This window comes from Chinchilla lanigera, unplaced genomic scaffold, assembly GCF_000276665.1.
Source record: "Chinchilla lanigera isolate Chin_1 unplaced genomic scaffold, ChiLan1.0 scaffold00009, whole genome shotgun sequence".
In the NCBI taxonomy this organism is placed as follows: domain Eukaryota; kingdom Metazoa; phylum Chordata; class Mammalia; order Rodentia; family Chinchillidae; genus Chinchilla; species Chinchilla lanigera.
In genome coordinates this window covers 9,690,098-9,703,110 of record NW_004955410.1, presented here as the reverse complement: position 1 = coordinate 9,703,110, position 13,013 = coordinate 9,690,098, and the positions used below count along the sequence as shown (strand labels likewise).

Sequence of the window (13,013 nt, the reverse complement as noted above, 5' to 3'; positions counted from 1 at the left end):
TTGTGTAAAGCAACAGTGCAAAACTTTTTTTCTTTTTCCTTTTTTGAAGTACATTGATGTGTGAGACTGTCCAGTCTCAGAATGGAGGGATTATTGTCATCACCACCTTTCAGGCTGACTGTGATAATAAAATGTCTGGGAACAGGACTCCCTCAGTTCTATGTCACACCCGGGCATCTGCCATAGACTTCAGGGCAGATGAGAGGATATTTGCTGTGTGTTGCCATGAACAGTTACAGCCTGCTAGCTAGGTTCATCTCACAGTATTGAGGACCCAGATGTGTCCAGGGATGTGTGGCAGTTGTTAGAGCTTTAACACCAATTTCTAATCCTGGTATAATGGTTTGTTGGTTGGTTTGGGGCTTTTTGCTGTTGTTTTTGGTTTTTTCTTTTTGTGACAGGGTCTCACTGTGCAGTTCAGTCTGGCCTTGAGTTCACTATGTAACCCAGGCTGGGTACTCAAAATTTGCAACAATCCTCCTGCCTCAGCTTCCTGAGTGCTGGGATTATAGGCATGCCACACAAAACGTTTTTAAAAATTGAATTCCAGCCGGGCATGGTGTTGCATGCTTGTAATCCCTGCACTCAGAAGGCTGAGGCATAAGGATTGCCACGAGTTCTTGGACAGCCTGAGCTGCATAGTGAGACCCTGTCTCAAAAAGAAAAAAACAACAAAAAAGGAGTAGGAAAGAGAGCCTAAGAAATTCGAGGTGTTTTGTTTTTGTTCTTGCCAAGAGGATAGGGCTCCATTGCTCAAATTCACATTAAAAAATCATTCTTAATGACAGGAAAAATCTCATCATAAAATTCCACATGTTGTAGTGTGTGCGTCGTGCAATTTTGTGAATGTAATTGGATATACCCGAGTGGTTAACCTCCTTAGAGATAGTGTACTGGTTGAGGAGGTTGGTTTTGGTGGTGGTTCTTGATTGGTTAATGTGCCTTCAGCCTAAGAAGTATGGACTTACCTGTTGAAGACTAAATTACTTCACCCCCTCTATTTGAATTCCCCAACTTAGACTGGTAAATAAGCATTCTTTCCCCAGTCTGGTAATAATCATTGATTTGTGAATGTTCGTGACTCTTTTCTGAGAACAAGGACAGGTACTTTTAGTCTGAACTTCCACCATGGTCGGTACATTATTTAGAAAACCAAACACTCTGCAATTTTTTTCCCCCCTAGATCAAAGTTTAACTTCAAAGGAGCTTTCCCTGCCCATACTGCTGGTTGATTACCTGGTCTGTGTTTTACTGAGTAGTAGGTAGGGACAGCAGGAAGGAATCTCACTCATTCACTGGTGGGCTTTGCTATTTAGATGGTAAGGCATTTGGCTATCTTGAAAGTGAAAGTTATTCCCTGTGTTATCTTCATTTCACCCAGCCTGACCTCATTTTTTGTTATCATTTGATGGCTTCTTCACATTGACGTTCATAGCGCAAAGCAGGAATCATGTACTAGTTTTATTACTTTATTCAAGTTAAAGTATAAAGATGTTCCAAGTTATAAAATAGTTTCCAGTTGTTAGCCATGGGCTTCTTTCACTTGAAAGGCAAAAGAAAATATAATAGCATTTCAGCATATATGTTTGTAATAAAGAATTGTGGAGTGCAAATAGGAGAGATTCTAAGATGCCTGTAAGTCTCTCTGCCTAATAAATTCATGATTGGAAAGGAAAAATGAGGTGTGGATTTTAATCCTTCCAACATTCCATTTGTGTTAACATTCTTCCTGTTCAAAGCAGCAGCACAGGGATAACTTATGAGTGGTGCAGTTATAAATAGTGTATTATATAAGCACCCAAGGGCAGAGATAAGGATAGAGTTAAGAGTGTTAAAGAGAATAGGTTCTATTGTTTGTTTTTGTTTTAGCTTTAATATGGTATTGGGAGCTGGGCATGGTGGAACATGTCTGTGATCCCAGCACTTGGGGAGGCTGAGGCAGGAGGATCAAGTCCAGCCTGGGCTACTGGCAAGACCCTGTCTCAAGCAAGCAAATGAGAAAATCCCTCAGAAACCTTGTCTGTCTTAGAGAGAACAAATGTATCTGTGGGCTCTCACAAATGTCAGTCTGGCTCTACATTCAGATGAGTTTAACAAACACCAGTGGAGACTGATGAAATTTAAGATTAACCTAAAACCCACCTGCGATGTTCAGCTTTAGTTAACTCCTCTCCTTGCCACTGTTTAAAGTGTTGTAGTGGCATGGGAGCAGTTTCTTGCATCTCCGATCAGCTCTTTTTTCCTCTGGGCTCCTAAAGCTGAATACAGTGTCCTAAATTGACTTTTGTCCCACAAAACATGCTTAAACGAAGCCTTGGGTACGTATGTATGTAGCAGACAGTATAGATTTTTTGGATTTGTAGCTTTCTCCTTATGGAAGCTAATCAACTAAACAAAAACCTGTGAGAAGGGGAAGTAGTGGTGCACCTCTGTAATCCCAGCACTTGAGCGGCTGAGGAAGGAGGATTGTTGTGAGTTCAAGGCCAGTCTGGACTACATAGGAAGACCTTGTCTCAAACAAAACAAAAACAAAAAGCTCTGTTTGAGAAACAGTTTTTTTCAAGTGTTACTTTGAATTCTATATGAATTCTTCGTCTATTCATTAGTACAGGTTTGCAGTTCACAGTCATTTTGAGTGGTTACATGTACGTACCCCATCCTCTTCTTTAATCCTCTCTGCTCCCTCCTTCCCTCCTCCAGTTCCCCTGGGTACTTTCTGTTCTTGTTGTTATTAACCTTAGCTCATGCTGTGGAATGTTTACATTCATTGAGGCTGTTGGGTTCTTGGACATGCACATCTTCATTCTACTTACTTCCCCTTCGCGGCTGCCTCTGACTTTTCCCTTGGACCCTTTTCTCTACAGCTACTAGAATTACAGTGCCGAGTTTTAGGAGTTATTGAAATACTATAAGGGATGTCGTGTAGGTAATTTCAGGACTTGTATATGGTTGCTGTGCACATGCTGTAATAAATTTAAATCTTTCAGTTCCTTTTCTTTTGTTTTTTTTTCCCTAAAACCATTGAGTTTCTCTTCCCACTTGGATATAGTGTATGTTTTAATATTTGCGGTGTTAATTGGCCATACAAAAGCGCTCAGTGATAATCTGAGGTCCAGAAAGCATTACCGAGAAGACTGAGTTCAGTACCCAGTAAGCACACATATGCGTGAAGTTGAGCTTTGTTGGCCCTTTTTCTGTTAAGGATTAGAGCATGAATAAGCGAACTATGGCAAGCACACCCTGTGTTTTATAACCTAGGAGATGTTTTTAAAGGATGGGGGGGCGGGATATGCAACTGAGATTGTATCCTAGAGAGCCTAAGATATTTCCTCAGTGGCCCTATACAGAAAAGGGTTGGAATTCGTAGCAAGAGCAATTAAAGGAAATACAGAGAAGAGGGACGCTAGCCTAGCCAGGAGTCAGACTACAAATGCTCAGAACTGGTTAGTGACTAGGCCCGTAATTGTATACACCATGTCCCAGCCAGTAAGTAGAGTAATACACCATCATTAAAATGCATTTAGGGCTGAGGGTGTAGCTCAGTTGTAGAATGCTTGCTTAGCATGCACAGTACCCTGGGTTTGACCTCCAACACTGCAAAGAATTATAAATATATATTAACATGTAAAAATGGTTTGGGAGAGCTGGGCATGGTGGCTCATGCCTGTAGTCCCAGCATTTATGGGAGGCTGAGGCAGGAGGATTGCTGCAAGTTCGAGGCCAGCGTGAATTGCAGAAGGAGACCTGATCTTGAAAATACACCCCCCTGCCATAAATAAATAAATAGATGATAGATAGATGGATGGATAGATAGATACATACATACATACATACAAAGGGAGGGAAGTGACTGGGTTAAGTAAATTATGGATTCAGTTCTATATCATACTCAATATTCAGAGAATAATTGGATAAGTGACAATAGATTATTTGCCTTTTCACTGGGAAGGGTTAATCTTCCCATGTGGCATGACAAAGCTAAAAGTTTTAATGCAGTGGAATCACCAATTACTACAAATGCTTTTTATTACTTGACAGACTAATTGGATATCATCATAGTACAGATTTTCTTGTACGATGGTGGACTCTTCAGTGAGGTGTAGATATAAGCATTTTATAAAACAATTACCAAAGCTATATTGAATTTAAAAATCGGTCATAAGTGTTTGTACATCCCAAAGGCAGCTGCCCTCTTTGGGCCAACTTTTATCTGACACCTGTACCAAAAATTTAAGGGATGTGTTTAATCACATTCCCCAAAAGGAAAATTTACTTCATGAGACACTAATGATAATGTTATTTTACTGAAGAACAGGGTGCTTCCATTGTAGGAATACCCTTCTTTAAAGAGCAGAGACAAAAGTTGATTACAGAAAGGAGGTACACCTAACTGCTCCACACATAATAACCTAGAGACCTTTTTTATTGTTTTATTTTGGTTTGGTTTTTGTTTTTGAGACAAGGTCTTGCTATGTAGTTCAGGCTGGCCTTTGAAATCACTGCGTATCCCCAGGCTGGCCCTCAAACTCACTATGGTATGCACCATCTGGCCTAGTTAAATTCCTCTTTTTTAAAAGAAGTGTTTCAGTTGCTAGTACCTTTTATTCAAGTCTCGCTCATGCAAACAGCTTAGCATTTGAGGACAGTACACAAACACAGTGAGTTTGTTCTTCTGCGTGCATAGGAAGGAAGGAGGATCAGATTCTCTGTTCTATCTTGTGGCGGTGATTTGCAAGGGCCCCCTGAGTGCAGGGCCCATAGGTGTCAGTCTATCGGGAGAGCATCTCGCTGGATTTAGCTGGCTGACTGGACCAGGTATTGGATAGGCTGTGGCTGGGTGCAGGGTCTTTCCCTGTATTCTGGTGCCCATCCTGCCAGGAAGTATGAGGCTGTTTACCAGCTCTAGCACTTTTCTCCACCTAGGCTCTTAGTCAACATTAACCAAGGTCATAGAGAATTGTACATTTTAATCATGAATAGGTGGAGAAGAACTTAAGCTGGTTTAATTATTAACTTGGAAGGGCAAGGGATTTAGCTCAGCGGCATAGTGCCTGCCCGGCAAGCGTGAGGTTATGAGTTCAATTCCCTGTACAAAAAAAATTTTTTAACTTGGAATACATTATTTTAGAGTCGGAATGCCTTAATAATTAATGTGAAACAGATTTTTCTATGAAACAACCACAGTTTTCCTTCCAGCACATCATTTGCCTGTCGTCTTTGTTTATAATACAGTAAAACTTAGAGGATTTGTAGTTTGCAAATTGTTCACTCTGGGAGCTGTCATACCTCTGTAGATCCCTTCCAGCTGATTCTACAAAATTGAAAGGTTACCTGGAACCAGCCGAACAAATGATTCCAAGAAAGCTTTATGTGGTTACCTCAAGGCCAGTGGATCCTCGACAACTTGCATCAGAATTAACTGATTAAAGTTGACAAACCCACTAGGCCAGGTGCCTTTTGGCACACTCCTATAATCCCAGCACTTGGGAGGCTGAGGCAGGAGGATTGTTGGGAGTTTGAGACCAGCCTCAGCTACAAAGGGAGCTCAAGGCCAGCCTGAACTGCATAGTGAGACCCTGTCTCAAAAAGACAAAAAAAAAAAAGTTGACAAACCTACTAACTTGGGCCTGTATTTTGTAAGGATCACTGAATCAAAGTTTTCTCTTTGTTGACATACTGAAATCGCAGTAAAGACCTTGTCTCCTCTTTGTGTGTGTGTGTGTGTGTGTGTGTGTGAGTGTGTGTGTGTGTGTGTGTGAGAGAGAGAGAGAGATAGGGTCTCACTATGCAGTTCAGGCTGGCCTTGAATTCACAGTGATCCTCCTGGCTCAGCCTCCCAAGTGCTAGGATAGCAGGTATGCACCACCATGCCCAGTTTCCATTTTTTAAATAAAGAGAAATGGTACTGTAATATTAAGCTTCTTATTTATAGCTAGTTTTATGAAGCAAATCAGCATTTAACAAGACTTTCAGGAATATAGATATAGTGATAGGAAAAAATGAAAGAAGAGGAGCAAACTTAGGAGCAGTTAATTTTTAGTTATGTATTTATCGTGGGAGGTCAGGGTTAGGGCCATTTTGAACTACTGCACACAGAATTGCATCACAGCTGAGAATTGATAGTCCCTCTCTCTGATCCTGTTGAATAGGAAAACTACATTAAAGACATTTGTATTCTAAAAATGATGAGAGGATTGAGAATACTAGGAAAATAATACTTTGAAAGATTGCTTTTAGGGATAGTTCACCTGGTTTAATGAGTTGAATAATAGATTAATAAAATTCCTACTTAAAAAGAAGGTATTTAGTCAGGCATGGTGGTACAAATTGTAATCCCAGCCCAGGGGAGGCTGAGGCAGAAGGATTGCCACTGGAATATATAGCAAGACGCTTTCAAAAAAATAAATGCTGGGCATGTTGGCACACACCTGTAATCCTGGCACTTAGGAGGTTTAGGCAGGAGGATCAGTGCAATTTTGAGGTCAGCCTGAACTACACAGACCCTGCCTCAAAAAAATTTAAAACATTAAAAATAAATTGAAGAGCCAGGTGTGGTGGCTGAGGCAGGAGGATCATTTGGAGTTCGAGCCCAGCCTGGGCTACAAAGTGAGCTCAAGGCCAGCCTGAACTGGGTAGTGAGACCCTGTCTCAAAAAGACCCAAAAATAAATAAATAAATAAAATAAATGGAAGGGACAGTATCTAGCTGCTTAATGAAGCTCACTGTAAACCTGTACTCTACCCAGATTTGTTGGTGGGCTGGCTTGCTTGCTTGCTTTTTTTAATGCTTAGGGCTGGGATAAAGCACAGCAGTACAGCACTTTGCTGTGTCAGGCATTGATGCCCTGCATTCAGTCCCCAGCATTACCACCCTCGCCTTGAAAAAAAGTTTGAACAACTTACAGTTGCATCCTGTGAACCCATCCATAACTGGAAAAATCATCCTTTTTGGGGGGTGGGAATGATCTTAAAAAAGAATGGAAATGAGGAGAATCCAGGATGTGTTCAAGTGTAGTCATTCTTACTGGCAGAGACAAGAAGCTTCCTTGGTTCCCAGAAAATAACCTTCATGACCTTTACATGAGTGAGTTCCCAGCTGCTTCCATTGCCCCCCCATGGGCAGGGATTCTTGACGGCCTTTGAAGCCTGAGGCTCCCTTGAGAACGGAACGTTTGGGGATTGTTACGTAATGAGTGCTGTGGGTACACTCGGTTAGGAGTCCCTGGTAAGCTGTTGAAGCTTCTGAGACAGGGTGGACGTGTAGTGAAGCTTGGAAGTAATGGTATTCCTGCCCCTTGTTTAAGAGGAATGTTACTTCAGCTTCCAGCTGGGATGACCTCTTTCCTCAGTTATCTTGGAGAACTGCTGAACTAAAGTGGCCAGAGGTGGAAAGCCACAGGGAGGGACGTTTCCGTAGTGAGAAACAGCAGGCAGCCCCTTTGAACCCAGCTGGTGTGCAGGGTGCCCTGAAGGACCACCCCAAGCCGGGCGGCTCTGCCCTGGGGGAACCGGTGGGGCTTGCACTTGGTGGATGCGGTTTTGTACCCCTGAACGCTTTCAAGCTGACCAGACTTTTGCTCCCTCCAGAAGAGCGAGATATGTGCTGGAGGCCTGGTGCAGTCTAGGGGACAGTGGCCGTGCCGGAAGAGGTTGGCAGTCAGTGGGCCGAGCCCTGTAAATCTTGACCCAGGTCTCCTGAGGCCGGAAGCGCCTTGTGCGGAACCCCCAGGCCAGAATTAAACTGATCAGATCCAGTCGGTGGGGGTCCGAGGGCTGCGCCCACCTGGCCCCAGGACTAGCCTTCTCTGTGTTCAGGTTCTTACCGCCCTTTCATCTTAATCCTTTCCGCGTCCTGTTTGCTCCCGAAAAGCAATTCAGTGCCACTGCAACTTCCTGCCCTGAAACAGTGGGTCTGCGGGGAGCCGGCGCAGCTGCTATTCCCGAAACTGCTGCAGGTGGGCAGTCTGTGCATTGTCTTGTTCACTGGCAGGAAGTGACCATGTAATTTTCAAGGTGCTCCGTTAGCAGGCAAGAGCAATAAAAGCCCTGTTGTAAGATTGGCCTGCATTTGATTCCAACTCCTCACCACTCCTAGCAGATTAACAAATTTCGAACCTCTGTCTTCTCATCTGTTAAATCAGGTTGATTGGTCAGATGACATAATGCAGCCCGGCTGGTGGCACTTGTCTATAATGCCAGCAATTTCGCAACTCAGACTGCCTCCAAATTGTGAAAAATATTAAAAATGTAAATGTCGAGGGGGCGTATAGCTAAGTGCGGAGGCCCTGAGTTCAGGTCCCAGCACTCGGCAGGGGGTGCAGCTAATGCCTGCAAAATCTTCAGAATTCACTGCACCAGCCTACAACAGTCTCTGACTGGGAGGCTGAAGTATGGGGACTGGGCCCCTAGCCCAGTGGTGGAGCCAGGCTTAGCTGCAGGACGCCCTGGGTTTAACCCAAGGAACAGAAAAGAGAGGGAAAGCGATGGGGATTTACCCAGCACCTTTGCTTAAGGTTCCTAGATGGGTTAGGTATGGAAAGTACCTGGAAAGTTCTGAGTCTCCACACCCCTGGGAGAGAACTAGGAATGGCCTCTTGTCTGTAATCAGAGAGCGGGTATTTAACACATCTTCAGGGTACAGCACTTGGCATCTGCCAAACAGCCTTTCAGGCTGGTAGTTTCTAAGGACATTTCCCCTTTTATCCCGATTGTCTCACTTTACAGGGCTTTGTGCTCAAATGTACTTGGGTGAGAGACAAGCCAACTTTTGGTAGTGTTGTTTTTATTTCACAGCAAAAGAAATAGAGGTAGACTAACCTCTTTCTGAGTGCATTTTGCAAGGCAGCAGATTGTGATACTTCCCAGCTAGGAGTTTTTTGTTATTAGGGTTTTTTTATTTGTTTGTTTCTTTCGTACCAAGAATCAAACTCAGGACCTTGCATTTGCCAGGCAGGCGCTGTGCCACTGAGCAGTATCTCCAGCTCCTGTTATCAGTGTTTTTAAAGTTGCACTAATGACTGTAGTAACTGCCAGTGCTTGTGATAATTCATATGGCAATAATGCATTAAACATACAAAAGAAATTGCCTTCTGCAAATAAAAAACTGGCACATTTCAAACTTGTGATTCATTGATGATCCACTGAGTCTTGAGATACTGAAGAATAATTAGAACGTTTCCCTTCTGGGCTGTGTTGTTAATTTGGTTTCCACAATTCATATTGTGGAGTAAAATTACCAGATTCCCACAGCAGTACAAGAGCTTGAGATTCCTTGTACTTTTAGAGTATTTAACACTCATCTTTCTGAGATTGACATGGGAAAGTGTATATATAAAGTTTAAAATATAATCTCAATACAATCTGTGATGAAAGAAATTAGAAGAGCACTTTGGTTAAGTTTTACTTACTTTCCCAGTGGGGGAATTGAACCCAGAGGCACTCTACCCCTGAGCTACATTCCAAGCCCTTTTTATTTTTTTATTCTGACAAAGGGTGTTGCAAAGTTACATAGGCCCTCCCCGGATTTGAGGTCCTCTGGTTTCACCTTCAAGTAGCTGGGTATCACCGCAACTGGCTAGATGCATGTACTTTGTGTAATTAACACCACAATAAAATTTTAAGACAAAAATGAAATGAGAACTAGTGTATGGCTCAGTGGTAGACCACTTGCCTGACATGCTTGAGGCCCTCAGTTTCATCCTGAACACCACACACACTATAGTGATATGGAAGGGTGATCACCATCCATAGTGGAATAACATGTGCAGGAGGTAATGCAGTTTTCTAAGAAAAAAGTTACATTTTTGTGTTTGCATATGTATGTGTATCACAGTAATCCCTCTGGCTGTTGGGGTAATGAATTGTATTCTCTTTATGTTTTTAAATGTTATACGATAATGGAAAACAATAAAGTTATTTTTTAAAATCATGTTCTTTGTTTAAATGTATATTCTGCTTCCGTAGTTGTCACAGAGGAAAATAATGTAATTTTGATAAATCAAAAAACGTAGCTGGAGTTATGCTAAAAGATGTCACCTCTGGAATGTGTGAGGTTGAGGATGAGCTGTTCCTTTTCATTCTAAACTCTTGGATATGGGTTTCTTTGCTTGCTTTTAAAAAACATATTCTTGTTTTACTTTGCCAAAATAAATTTTACCAGATGAAATAAAAGTGTCTCAGAGCCATTCTTAAAGGTTTCTTTTTCATCCAGGTTGCCCTACCCTTTCTCCTTGCCACTCAGCAAGCAGAGCAAAGAAAGGCCCTTGGAATACCAAACAGTATCAAGCAGAGACAGATTATGAATTGCCCAATGTAAAACATGAGGGTTTGTTTTTTTAATTAAGGGGATAGAAATACAGCTTCTCAATTATCATGCACTGCGTCATACTCTTGGAGGGCGTTTTTGGCTTGAGTCCATTACTGATTGTAATGCAGTTCCCACAGTGGTTAAAATACAGTTGCCAGTTCGTGTATGTAGCGCCCTCTAGTGCATTATTTTAAAAGCACAAGCAGTTTCTCCTGCTCAGCTGTTAACTAGAAAATTTTCCCCAGTGTGGTTTATTTTGCTGCTTTTTCTTACATCCAGAATTACCCTTCTCAGGGCTGGGGATTTAGCTCAGCGGCACAGCGCCTGCCTGGAAAGCACAAAGTCGTGAGTTGGATTCCTGCTATTGGAAAAAAAACAATTACCCTTCTCTGCACCGACATTGTTTTTTCTTAGCCAGGAGAGGCACTAAGCTGAGGCTTTGAACACGTTCCTTAATGTCTCTAGGCTTCAGTTTGCTCCTCTATAAAAGTACCTGGTAGGGTTCCTCTGTGGATTAATGAGCACATATATGTAATGTAGATGCCTGGCACATAATAGAAGCTCAGGAAGTGCCAGATGAATTGTTCTGTTTTGTTTTTGTATTTTGCAGTGCTGGCGATTGATCCCAGGGCCTTGTGCTTGCTAGGTAAGTGCTCTACAACTGAGCTGCACCCTAGCTACTTTTTACATAAAAATAGTTCTACTCAGTCTACATATGATTGAAGACAAGTAATCAAGAGTCAGGTATCATAATGTAGTTGAGAAAGGTAATGAGAGTAACCAGAAATGAAGGGGCCTTACTAGGATTCTAACTGCTAGCCCCATTTTACTAAGCTAATTCTAAAAGTCTGGGAGCATGTTTTGTTTTGTTTTGTTTTCATCTTTCATAGAGCTTATAATTGTACTGTCTAAACAAATACTTGTCATTTTGAGTGTTCAAGCTAAATTGTTTTATAGTAGATCTTAGAAAACAGAAAATAGAAAGCTAAAATAATTACTAGTATAGAAATTAGAATATTTGGGTTTAACTTTATGTTCTTTAAGCCAGAGACTTGAATTAGTATACCAAGATTTGTGTTTCCAATGTACAAGTGTAATAACAGCAGACTTGATTGTGGAACCCATGTGAATCATGATTTATGAATCAGAGTCATAGATTTATTTATTTATTGTTTGTCTTTTTGAGACAGGGTCTTGTTTTGTAGTTCAGGCTGACCGTGAGCTCACTTTGTAGCCCAGGCTGGCCTCGAACTCACAACGATCCTCCTGCCTCAGCCTCCCAAGTGCTGGTTATTACAGGCGTGCACCACCGCGCCCGGCCAGCATTGTAGATTTAGAATCTTGAACTCATCCATTCTCTCCCATTTTCAGCATGCAGAGCTTGGAAATATTTATTATGACACAAGAGATTCCCAAGAGGTTCCTTCTCCAGATATTCTAGGAGACTGTTTATGTTCTTTCTTGTATTGACGGTTACAGACTTGGGCATAGTACCCTGAGTATCCCAAGAACCATGGAGTACTTCTGATCCCTAAGTCCCTGGAGTCTTCGGCTGGTCATATGTGTAAGAAATGTCTCCAGGCATATTTTTCCTATTGCCCTATGTTAGACATCTCACAATGTATTTCTCCTTCCCTTCTAGTGCCTCGGTGCTAAGCCACATTAATTTTCTCATGAACATCTACCAGTTATCCTTGTATTCAGTCTGTCAGCATTCGGACATTATGCTAAGCAGACATGATTTAGAACTTTCACAACCACATCTAGAAGAGTAGAAAGTACTGTCCCCATTTTCCAGAGAAGAAAGCTATTGTGTGATGCTGGTAATAAAGGGCAGAGTTAGACATTATTCTGAAAGTGCCTCTGGAGGCTGTGGTCTTAGCACTACATCAGAAACTTTTTAAAAGGAAGTTTTAAAGACAAGCCCACCTTCCAAGACAGCCCACCTATCGAACCTGCCACAGTGGTATTACAGCTGCCATCTGTAATGTCTGCCTGGCCCCTCACTGGTCTCAAAGGTTGGCCCCTGGGCAATCTCGTTTTCTCTTTGCGTACTTGTCATCAGCTGAGCCTCCAAGCTGGGAAAGCAAGTTCTTTTCTAGCAGAAGACTGCAGCTGCTATTATTTACCCCCCAGGGGAAAAACCACAAACCCAAGGCTTACAGCTGGGAACACTCAGATCTGGCTGTGCGACCCTATAAAGACAGGGCCCAGGGAGGGGCTCGCGCAGGCCGCCCTGGTTGCAGTCCACTGGGCAGCGAGTGCTGCGCTGGGAGCTATGCACAGGACCGGAGGCTGGGTCTTGGCCAGTGAAACCATGGTGAGTAGCCTGTCAGCCAGCCAGTCGGGGCCTCACCTCCCCGGTTAGTCTCTTGGGCCAAGCATGTGATCTCTCACTGCTTTTCCTAACTCCTGACCCCACCCTCCACCCTTACACGCTCTGGTCAGAGCTTCCCCTGGTGTACACCTTAACTCCTTGGCAGGATCCTGAGAACGCCAAGCTCCTGTGGGCCGAAGGTTTTAAACCAAAGCCACAGACCTCGGCGTGGGGGAGGAGCCATGGGGGTGGCAGGGCTACAATTTGAAAACAAATGAGCTGCTTTCATCCCAGTAGGATTTTTGTTATGGTCTGCTGTTCTGGCCGGGTGACTCATCAGAAGCTAAGGTTTCTAGAACTTTTAGGAAAACCATACAGGAACCAGAGTTGC

The 13,013-nt window shown here is 42.8% G+C and overlaps 1 long non-coding RNA gene across 1 annotated transcript; it reads right to left on the bottom strand.

The window, feature by feature from the left end:
- Positions 1 to 1,455: 1,455 nt before the first annotated feature.
- Positions 1,456 to 10,908, bottom strand: LOC102021532. Its single transcript, XR_259828.2, has 2 exons — positions 6,903 to 10,908; positions 1,456 to 1,542 (listed from the first exon to the last, which is right to left on the bottom strand). It is a non-coding gene; the product is annotated as an uncharacterized LOC102021532 (long non-coding RNA).
- Positions 10,909 to 13,013: the final 2,105 nt, after the last annotated feature.